General features: G+C 39.9%; 1 pseudogene; it reads left to right on the top strand.

Moving 5' to 3' along the window:
* Positions 1 to 406: 406 nt before the first annotated feature.
* On the top strand, positions 407 to 840 carry LOC103088651 (mitochondrial intermembrane space import and assembly protein 40 pseudogene; annotated as a pseudogene).
* Positions 841 to 12,132: the final 11,292 nt, after the last annotated feature.

Below are 12,132 nucleotides of genomic sequence, written 5' to 3'. Positions count from 1 at the left end.
TTTCCTCACACCATATACAAAAATAGATTCAAAATGGTTTAAAGACCTAAATATAAGACCTGAAACCATAAAATTCCTAGAAGACAACATAGGCAGAACACTTTTTGACATAAATCATAGCAATATTTTTTTGGATTTCTCTCCTAAGGCAAAGGAAACAAAAGAGAAAATAAATAAATTAGACCTAATTAAACTTAAAAATTCTTGCACAGAAAAGGAAACCATCAACAAAACGAAAAGACAGCCTACTAAATGCAAATGATATGACTAATAAGAGGTTAATATCCAAAATATATAAATAACTCATACAACTCAATATCAAAAAAAAAACAACCTGATTTAAAAATGGACAGAATCTGGAGGCCACCACCGCCATTGCTGTGCAGTCGAAGCACCAGCTTGCACCATGATCTACTGCCAGCAGGAAGGGAAGGATTGAATCATATTTGTCACCAAAGAAGACCATGAAACTCCAAGCAGATTGGAGCAGGTGGCCAATTGGAGCTGGGGTCTCTCCTCCTCGTACAGACCCCAATGATCTGTATGAGGAGAAGAGACTGATCCTGCCAAATGGAGATATCAACAGGAACTGCCCATGCCTTGGGCGGATGGCCAGTGGTCCATGTGGGAAACTTTTCAAGGTGGCCTTTTCCTGCTTCCTCTACAGCATGGAGGATGTCAAGGGGTCAGACTGTAGACCAGTTCCGGGTCATGCAGGGGTGCATGCAGAAGTACCCAGATCTCTATTTCCAGAAGGAGGAGGAGAAGCCAGGGGATCGTTTAGAGGAAACAGCTGCCTCTGAGGCCACTGCAACCATAGAAGAGGAGAAGCCCAGCTAATGATGGCTCTGGGGTGCTGGGCTCCAGCCTCCTTCAAAGCAATATGAACCTCTCCGAGAAAGTGTCTTTCCTTCTGTTTCTCTGTGCACTGTAATGTACAAAATAACTTATTGTGCTGATCAGGGTCTTGGCCCCTTGACATATACACTGAAAAATGGGGTTGTGTGTATGTGTGTCTCACATGGGCATATCGGCAAATGTAGCTGCTACTTTTGAATTCTTTTCTCAGATTGTCCTGAATTTTGCCACTTTGAAATAATATGCTGAATAATCTCAGCAACCAAAAAATCATTATCTGGGAGTGTCTCTTGTGAGTAAGCTGATTTATTTTGATTCATTGTATCCCTTTTAGTAGATTTTACACCCAGTTGGAAAGTGAAACAGAAACAAAACATCTTTCTTTAAAAATGTTGGAGTGGGACTATTTCTTGTAGAAGAGAAGGGATGATCAGACCTTGAGTATTTGAGGAAGCACTATGCTTCATTTCTGATACATTTTGCTTTCCAGTTTTGCATTGAGCTCCAGGTTTTCTAGTTTGGAAAGCAGAGCTTTGGACCCTCTGAGTGACTCCCTTTGTAAGTGAAGAGAAAGGCTGGTTTTTGCTCTTCTTGTTATTCCAAAAGCCCTGGTTGGGGGCCTGTGTTCACACTGGTTCTGTCTCAGCCTGTTCAGATGCAATGTTCTTGAGAGGTGGGGACCTAATCATTACCAAAGTAGCACTGAGAGAGGAAACTGTGTCAATTAAAAGGAAAACATAATTTTTACCTGAAAAAAAAATGGACAGAACCATAAACAGACATTTTTCCCAGGAAGATATACAAATGGCCAACAAGCACATGAAAAGATGCTCAATATCGTTAATCATCAGGGGAATAAAACTCAAAACCACAATAAGATATCACCTCACACTGTCAGAATGGCTATCATCAAAAAGAACACAAAAAACAAATGTTGGCAAGAATGTGGAAAAAGGGAACTCTCATACACTGTTGGTGAGAATGTAAATTGGTGTAGCCACTGTGGTAAACAGTATGGAGGTTTCTCAAAAACCTAAAAATAGAACTACCACATGACCCAGCAATTCCACTCCTGGGTATATATCCAAAAAAAAAAAAACTAAAAACACTAATTCAAAAAGATACATGCACCCCAATGTTCATAGCAGCATTATTTACAATTGCCAAGATGTGGAAGTAACCTAAGTGTCCATCAACAGAGGAATGGATTAAGAAGATGTGGTACACATAAACAATGGAATACTACTCAGCCATAAAAAAGAATAAAATTTTGCCATGTGCAACAATATGGATGAGTTGGAGGGTATTATGCTAAATGAAATTAGTCAGATAAAGATAAATACTGTATGATATCACTTATAAGTTGAAACTAAAAAATCAACTAGTGATATAACAAAAAAGAAGCACATTCACAGATGTAGAGAACAAAGTAGTGGTTACCAGTGAGGAGAAGAAAGGACTATATAAGGGTATGCGATTAAGAGGTACAAACTACTATGTATAAAATAAGCTACAAGGATATATTGTACAATACATGGACTATAGCCAATACTTTATAATAACTATAAATGAAGTATAACCTTTAAAATTGTGAATCATTATATTATACACCTATAACTTATATAATATTGCACATCAACTATACTTTAACTAAATAAATAAAAAAATATGTGTGTGTGTGTGTGTATATATATATATATATATATATATATATATTGCTGGGCTCATTATTCTGAAATTAGATTAAGGTACAGAATCACACATTTATCTTGCCTCTCCTTTATAAACTGTTTTTCATATTAACCAGATAAAGAAGTCCAACTAATTCAGAAAGAACGATTGACTTAGAAAAATGTCATTTTGCAACCCCAGTGAAATAATGGATCTATACAATAATCCTCAATGGCTGCTAAGACCATTAGGAAAAGGTTGACACCTAAATCCCACTGATCAATCTTAACATCACTAAAGGTGGGACAAACAGGTATTACATCCCTCTTGATGTGATACAATAGCAAGTACCCACACTGCCTGTGAAATATTCTTGCCTCCCCCAGCATAATTAAGCCTAAATTTCATGTTTTAGACTCAGCTACAAGTTGACAAGAAATATGGGGCTGTAGAAACAAGTTAAACAATACCACAGAGATATAACCAAAACAGTCCAGGATGCAGGAAATCAACAGGAAAAAATGACTCATCTTTTCAATAAATAAATGTCTTGGTAAAAAAAAAAAAAAAAGGAGAGGAAACTGTTAAACGATAATAGAGACATAAGAGATAAATCAACCAAATTCTATAAAGGACCTTGTTTGGGTCCTGATTGAACAAATAGGACAATTAACAAATTTTGAGACAATTGAAGAAATTTGAACACGGATTGGAATAATATTTCAAATAATAATTTTGTTAGGTGTGATAATACTATTGTGGTTATATTGTTCTAAAGCCTTTATCTGTTAGAAATGAGGCATTTATAAGTAAAATTTCTGTGGCCCAGGAGTGCAGACTGGTTAAACACAATTGGCAAAATATTGATAATTATTGGGGCTGGGTGATAGTACCATCACGATATGCTTCCCTCTAATTCTGGATATGTTTGAAATTTTCTGTAATAAAATATTTTAAACAAAGTTGAAATGAAAAAGACAATGTGCCATTAAAATCTGAGTGTTGAGACCTGAGGCTTATAAAGTCCTTTCAGAACCTGAAATCACTTGCAATTTTATACTATGCAAGAATGATCCAAATATCAATGTGTATTGTTATTCTGCTGAACTAACATTTGCCTGTTTGCTGTGTCTTTGTAAGAATTCATAATAACTGGAGCCATCCAGCAATCTATGAAGAGCTTCTTGTCTTTACCATTTGGGAGAGAATAAACAGATTACTAGACACGCTAAATCATCCATACACCCCCATCTTTAAGCAGGTGAATGACTATGATGATGGGATTAAGCTTCACAACCAATTACACCATCTGACTCAGATTTCTTGAGACAAAACAGAAGAATAAGGAAACATAAGTAGTGTCTGTGTGCAGTCAAATGTACAAATATTTATCTAGCTACTCCACCACCGCACAGAGTTTTAATATGTAGTCTGAGAGCATAAAATGCAGATACCAATATTGTATGTATGTCTGAGACATGACAATTTAGCAGTCCCTCTAGCGCGTAAACCATTTAGGAGTTTCATTCCAATGAAATCCAAATGGGAGAAGCATCAGAGGTCAGGAATACATCAGGCTTTCTCTTTCTCAATTCCCCTCTCACACCTTTGGGACCTGGGCTCATTCCAGAACACCCCGCAGCTTCCTCACAATGATCTACACCTGCAAGCTTTCCTATGTCCATACTCTGCCCGGGTCAAACCATACCCATACTACCACCTCCACCACCACCTCTGACACACACACACACACACACACACACACACACACACACACACAGAGGAATTCTTACTTCTTGCACATGGTATAATAGCAGTAGGTATCAATGTGTGGTCCTGAGACAGGGAGCAGCTACATCACGTGGGAACTAGTTAAACATACAAGTTCTTGGGCTCCATCCCAGACCTATGGAATCAGAAGCTCTAGGGTAGCACTCTAAGTTTTAATAAGCCCTCCAGGTGACCCCTGTGCACAGGAAAGTTTGTGAAAAGTAGAGGAGTGTCATGCCCACAAACGAAGGGTAAATTTGGGGGAACACTGCAGGTTCTTCTAATTCTTAAAAACCTAGGGCTGAGTGAGTATGAGACATTCTCATTTTACACAAGAAGGAAAGTGAATAATTAAGAAATCAAAAGACACACAGTCAATGTGAATTCATTACAGAAAACATGGAGGTGGGGTGAAACAGGCCAGATAATACAAAATAAGTGTTAACAAAACAAGTGTTAAATGACTGTTATTGTTTCAGCACATCTCCCAAATTGAGGTTAATTTAACATTGGTTTGCATTGAGTCAATCTGTCAACAAGTGCTAATTGAACACCTTTGATGTCCTTTTCTTCAAAGCACACCAACCAATGGAGACACCCAGAAAGAGAGTATTTGGGGAATTCTCTGAAGGATTTAGGATTTAAATCATAATATGAGTTATGTATATGTATCTAAGTGATACTACAGTTAACTTTAAAGGGGTTACTAGAAAGTAAAAAAATTACAAGGGTATTCTCTCCTCTGCCTCTGTCTAGAGTATTGAAGAAAAATCTATATTTTTAAAGGAACAAACATAAGGGAAACAATGTCCAAAGACTGAATTTCTACTCTGCATCTCAGTTTAAATGTGAAATATACTGTTTCTAAACTTGGACTCAAAATCAGGTATGCCTCTTACTGAGCTCTGTTTACTGGGTACTGCAGAGAAGCCAGATCATGGAATCCAGTTCTTTGGAAAATCTCCAGGGAAAGAATTTCTAGAATGAGGATTCTGAAGTATGAATATGTGTGTTATGTTTCTAATTTCCCAGAATACATGTGATTTCTCATATTTAAAATGCCCAGGATTTTTCTTCTACTATGATTTTTATTAGGTTATAAAACTAGTGGGATAATTATTCATGTTAAAAAGAATTATTTTCAGTTTTAAGCTATCACCATATTTCAAACTCTTTTCAATTTCTCTTAATTGTGGTGAGACTGGATTTATAAATGTAGAATAAAGTCCCTCAGATGATAATATTTCAAATACTCCCTGCCTTCTTTTTAATTAATAAACCCAAAAGTCATCTTTTGCAGAAATAACTGCCTTAAGCTTCAAAAAAAATTTCAGCTTAAAAGTAACAAAGTTCAACATTTTATGGTCAGCTGTTTTATTACAAATTTATGTGGTAGTAGGAAAAATCAGAAAATTGAACCCAAGACATTCAAAAGATGCTAAAGGAAACATTATCCTCCCTCCACCCTGCCCACCTTAAACATTTACGGAATACAAAAAATTCTTATTTTCCTTATCTACCGTAACTTACTTAAATTTTATTGAAGACCTTTATTATTATTATCATACCTAAATAGTTAGAATTGACTTTATTTCTGTGGAAATAAACAAAGACCAATCAAATGAGAAAAATCAAAGGCTATTTATTCAGAACCCAGATAAGAAGTGAGTCAGCCACTGTCACTTGCTTCTTGGCAAAGATGCAAAGGCAGGCAGAGGAGTAGGAAAGCTTGATTGTACAAAAAAGGGAGGCTTCACGTGTACCCTGATTGGAGGCTGTGGGCTTGGGGAAGCTGGAGGAGCAATAACTCATAGCAAGATATCTTATGTGATTGGTTAGGAGTGCATATTTGTTTTTCTCCAGTTGGTCCTAAGTTGGAAGTGGGGACAAAAATTTGGGAAGCTGTCAGCTTTTAACCAAATCCTGCCCATTTGGGGCTGGCTGTTACAGAAGTTACTGTTTAGCTTCTTAGATTGTTATTAGAGATAGTAGTCTGAATTCTAACAAGTCTGACTTATGGCAGGCTGGCTTCCTGGACTGTTTATTGTCAATGAAAGGGTTGGTTTCCTTGGCAGGTTGCTGTAGGTTGTGGGTCGGAGTTCTATTTTTATATAGGGTCTGGCCGTTGTCTGTTTCTGTGTTTAGTCTCTCATTTCCAAGTTAATTATAATTTAATGAGTAGCTGCAATATTGGTGTAGTTCAGATCCAGAATGGGTTGCCCACCTCTGTGGAAATTTAGGCCCAGCAACCAGAGGAGGTATCATACAGTTCCCACATGTATGAGGGCCTATCCAAGCAATGACAATCTGAGATCATTTAAGAGACAAATTGGAGTGAATAGCTCCTGGACAGAGACGGGACCACAAAGAAAGGTTTGAAAAGAGTATGGCACAGGCAGATGCTTTCCAGGAAGCAACAGTAAGATAAATCAACAAAGCCAGCAATCTTACTATATTTTTTTTATACTGCACAGTTTTCATTATTTTATTTTTTAAATTACTTTTTATTGGAGTGTAGTTGATTTACAATGCTGTCTTAGTTTCTGTTGTACAGCAAAGTGAATCAGTTATACATACACATATACGTCTTCCCCTTTTTCCAAAGAGCTGAGGCAGAAGTATAATGTTTGCTTCATGCCCATCCGAAAGGACAAAGTTCAAGTTGTGCAAGGGTGCTACAAAGGGCAGCAAATTGGCAAAGTAGTCCAGGTTTCCAGGAAGAAATATGTCATCTACACCATACGAATGCAGCAGGAGAAGGCTGATGGCACAACTGAGCATGCGAGTATTCACCCCAGGAAGGAGGTTATCACTAAACTAAACTGGGCAAAGACCAAAAAAAGATCCTTGAGCGTAAAGTCAAATCTTGCCAAGTAGGAAAGGAAAAGGGCAAATATAAGGAAGAAACAATTGAGAAGATGCAGAAATAATCTTTTATATAACTTTCATTAAAAACTGTTAAAATGAAAAAAATTTTTAATTAAAAATATAGTAAGACATTTTAAAAAACAAAACAAAGCAAACAAACAAAGCCAGCAAGTTCTAAGACATGAGACAAGATAGCAGACTGAAAATGGGAGAGTGCTTGCCTAGATCAGAAAGAGTTCCTAGTGCATGCCTAGGCTCAGAAACAGATTTCAAAACCACTCAGCATACCCAACAAAACTAATCTACCAGCAACATGGCCCAGAGGCCTGCCTGTTTGGGACCCCTGTCCAATCTGATATTCAGCCTGTACGCACTGGTTTGACCATACCAATTGGTCAGTTCCCCATTCCATCATGGTGCCCAAGACAACTGGTCATTAAATATGTATTTTGAATATTACCCCCACTTAAAAGTGCGAGAGTCTGGAGGTACCCCCAACTAGTGGTTACGAAGGATAAACGATTTCAGATGTAGTTTTGCAGGTATGCTGTTTCCTTTCAGTTTAGGTGCTGGGTAACTTGTCTCAAGCTTGATCTGAGCTGGGAAGGCATGAAAACCTGAAAGAAGAAATCAAAGAAAAGTACCCCTGGTGAGAAGAGGGTACTCTTCTCTTCATGAGTGAGGGCCATGAGGAAGCTATGAAATCACACATCTATGTCAACTGCACAGGTTGGAGGGCAAATCACTGGGGTCTGTGGCCATGGAAGGGAATATGTCAACACTGCAATTGAAGTCACTGCAGGAGATTCAGAAATGGGAGCCCAGGACAGAGCAGAGAATAAAGAGGATAAAGAAGGGCATTAATTTTTTTTTAACATCTTTATTGGAGTATAATTGCTTTACAATGGTGTGTTAGTTTCTGCTATACAACAAAGTGAATCAGCTATATGTATACATATATCCCCAAATCCCCTCTCTTAAGCGTCAATCCCACCCACCCTATCCCACCCCTCTAGGTGGTCACAAAGCACCGAGCTGATCTCCCTGCGCTATGCAACAGCTTCCCACTAGCCATCCATTTTACATTTGGTAGTGTATATATGTCAATGCCACTCTCTCACTTTATCCCAACTTACCCTGCCTCCCTCCCTGTGTCCTCAAGTCCATTCTCTACATCTGCATCTGTAAGGAAGGGCATTAATTCTGATAGCTTCAGCAAAAGAACTGCCACCCCCACTGATAATGTGAGTTACAGCCAAGAGGTCATGGTGATGGACATTCCAGGGGTATTTCTGGGTGTGTGGTCAGAGCAGAGACACTGTCCTTACCACTTCATATGTTAATTTGCCCCTGCCCCCTTCCAGGGTAACATCTGCTTTAGGTTAAAAAGAGAGGGGTGGACATTTAATGTACCTTTTTTACCATTTGAATTTTTCAAAATAGTTAAGCCTATTTCTATGGTGGTAAATTAACAGATGCTATTTGGGGAAAAAATATCTAAAATTCACATATGACATACCACAGGTATGGTAAATTGTTTACTAAAATGGCTAAATAATATAAAGGCAGGTTTTTTTTTCTAATTCAGCAGGTTCTTATTAGTTATCTATTTTATACATATTAGTGTATGTATGTCAATCCCAATCTCCCAATTCATTCCAAGTGCCCCCCTTCCCTCCCTTGGTAACCATAAGTTTGTGCTCTACATCTGTGACTCTATTTCTGCTTTACCAGTAAGGTCATCTGTACCATTTCTCTAGATTCCACATATAAGCGATATTATACAATATTTGTTTTTCTCTTTCTGACTTACTTCACTCTGTATGACAGACTCTAGGTCCATCCACACCTCTACAAATGGTACTATTTTGTTCCTTTTTATGGCTGAGTAATATTCCATTGTAAAAAATGTGGAATGCTTCACGAATTTGTGGGTCATCCTTGCGCAGGGGCCACGCTAATCTTCTCTGCACCGTTCCAATTTTAGTATATGTGCTGCCGAAGCAAGCACCCAAATTAACTCTTTAAAGTATAGATAGGGTAGATGATGTGGATCTCTCGTCCCACGTGCAGTGGGGTGTCGATGATACTAATTCTGTTGTCTCAAAATCGGCGACCAAGACCTGGAGCAGAAAGCGAAGACACATCAAGCACCTCCCGTTCTAAGAAGAGCTGCCGACAGCTGGAGGCATGAACCCCTCCAGGACGTTTTAATAGACCAGACTTAACCAACTGTACTGCTTTCAACCATTCCCCCCACCCCAAACAAGCAGAAAACCAGGAAGAGGAGAAGGAGGAGAGATTCCTTATTGTGAGTCATCGGTAGAGAGTTGAGAGCTTCAGTGTTTTCCATGGAGGAAGAAAAACTGGGGAGCTCTCATAGACAGTAGGGGTGTCAGAAACAAGAGGAGACAGGCATCTTGAACCACAGGGAGACATCAGCTCATGGAGCAGACAGGCTGATCTGCCCACTCTCTGAACATCTCTGAGCAGGGGAGAGGAGAGCCAGGAGGGCAGAGAGAGAGAGAGACCAGCAGTGGGGAAACCAGCCCTCCTACCACTTGGTATTTGAAGGAAACCCGAGTCTTCAGTGACTCAGGTGGACACTGCGGAAGGTAGCTGGGCTTAAGCTGTCTTACTGTACCCCAAACAAGAGGGCCACGTACAGGGTGGATGTCCCAAGCAATGGGAAACAGCAGGGTATACTGCTGGTGGTGAAAGCTGCAGTGGGATTCAAAGAGGGTGAGCTAGAGTTAGTCTCCCTTGTTAAGGCATTGGATGGAAACAAGATGTGGAGCCCTGTCCCGATCCTAAAGGGTCCGTGAAGGACTCACACATGTACCCCAAGAAGGAAGCAGCCTGGGATGCCTGCCCTCAGTGGGCATCTGTACTTGGTCCATTTCAACCTAAGAAGCAATAGCCAAGAGATGGCCAATGCACACCAGGAATGACAGATTCTTCCCTTTCCATCTCCCCTCTGCAATCAAGGAGGAAGGTGCCCCAAGAAACCGGGAATAAGGAGTGAAAAAGCAGACCAAGCTTTCTCCCTCCTCTAAGTCTCCTTGGGAAAGAATGGCCAGTGCTGGGAGGAGGGGAGGGGATAGATGGATCTGAAATGGATATTTTAAACTTGACCTGCTTTTTTTAAATATTCAGAAGTAAATAGAAAACGTATGGAACTCTGTGAGTAAAAGGCAGCATTTTCCTCCCAAAATGAATAAATATTTGCAGGTTTTAAATTGCAAGAAGAGCCCTCCTGCAGTGAGGGATGTGGCCCTGAGGTCAGGGAATCACAGTAATAAACCAGGAGCATCTAGGAAGTGACCGCTGCACAGGATTTCAATTCCAGGACACTCCTTCCTTGGACTTCAGGAAAAGTAAAGTTAAGCAGCAAAGTTTAAATTATTTCTCTCATAGTTTCTCCAACACTTTAATAAAAAGTTTGAAATAAGTGAGGGACTGAGTCATAAAAACAAAAACAGAGGGGAACAGATCCCCATCATGCTCACCATTATCTCTGGGATTTTGCAGAGGTGGGAAGATTGCATTAGAAGGTGTCCTGAGCCCCCAGCCCCACTAGAAGGGCAACAAGTAGGTATCTGCTTTGGCTCAGAAAAGTCTGGGGAGAGGGCTTCCCTGGTGGCGCAGTGCTTGAGAGTCCGCCTGCCGATGCAGGAGACACGGGTTCGTGCCCCGTTTCGGGAGGATCCCACATGCCGCGGAGCGGCTGGTCCCGTGAGCCATGGCCGCTGAGCCTGCGCGTCCGGAGCCTGTGCTCCGCAAATGGGAGAGGCCACAACAGTGAGAGGCCCGCATAACGCAAGAAAAAAAAAAAAAAAAAAAAAAAAGAAAAGTCTGGGGAGAAAAAAGCAGCCTGGAGAATAGGTAAGAAGGACCCTGCAAGAGCAGAGAAAATTCCCCACCCCAGTGAATACACTAGAGCAGTGACTTTCAAACTCCTTGTACCAAAAGCCCCAGTAAAAAATATATTGTACATCATGACTCTATACACATGTATATGCATAACTGAGTAAAGTTTTATAAAACAATATTACTCACCATGGGCAATGAATGGACACAGGTTGTTTATATTCTGTTCTGTTTTGTTTTTTTTTAATGCTGGTCACAGATCATATAAATTGATTTCTGTGGTTCTGAAGAACCTAGTGACAGGAATAAAGACACAGACGTAGACAGTGGACTTGAGGACACGGGGAGGGGGAAGGGTAAGCTGTGACAAAGTGAGAGAGTGGCATGGACATATATACACTACCAAACGTAAAATATATAGCTAGTGGGAAGCACCCGCATAGCACAGGGAGATCAGCTCAGTGCTTTGTGACCGCCTAGAGGGGTGGGATAGGGAGGGTGGGAGGGAGGGAGATGCAAGAGGGAGGAGATATGGGGATATATGTATACATATAGCTGATTCACTTTGTTATACAGCAGAAACTAACACACCATTGTAAAGCAATTATACTCCAATAAAGATGTTTAAAAAAATTGATTTCTGGACCCTAGTAGTCTACAAGCAGCAGTATAAACAACTCTCATTAGAAGGAGATAACCCTTAAAAGGGAGGGGAGAGTTTAGGTAACACAAGCATGAACAACATTTGTTTTTTCTCTCCCAAATATGCCTCCCACATTCACAGCTCCTTCTATATCATCAGATTGGAATCATATATTCCGGATAACCTACTTTCCAGATGAGCTCTCTCCTCTGGAGTTCACATCTCTCCACTGGTTCTCTTATCTAACTATCCTCCATGCCTTTCTAGCTCTACCCACTGTAGATGTGGATTGGACCCCTCAATACTATCTCCACTAATTAAATACTTTGCAATCCCTTAAATATCCAACATGTACAAATCATTCACAGGGCATTCTTAACAAGCATGTCTGAACAATAACAGTAGCGAGTAACATTTACAGAACGCAAGGATGTGTCAATCCCTGATCTCAG

Source organism: Lipotes vexillifer, unplaced genomic scaffold, assembly GCF_000442215.2.
Source record: "Lipotes vexillifer unplaced genomic scaffold, Lipotes_vexillifer_v1.1 scaffold93, whole genome shotgun sequence".
NCBI classification, from domain to species: domain Eukaryota; kingdom Metazoa; phylum Chordata; class Mammalia; order Artiodactyla; family Lipotidae; genus Lipotes; species Lipotes vexillifer.
Note: the sequence above shows the minus strand (reverse complement) of the source record. Positions and strands in the feature narration are given on the sequence as shown.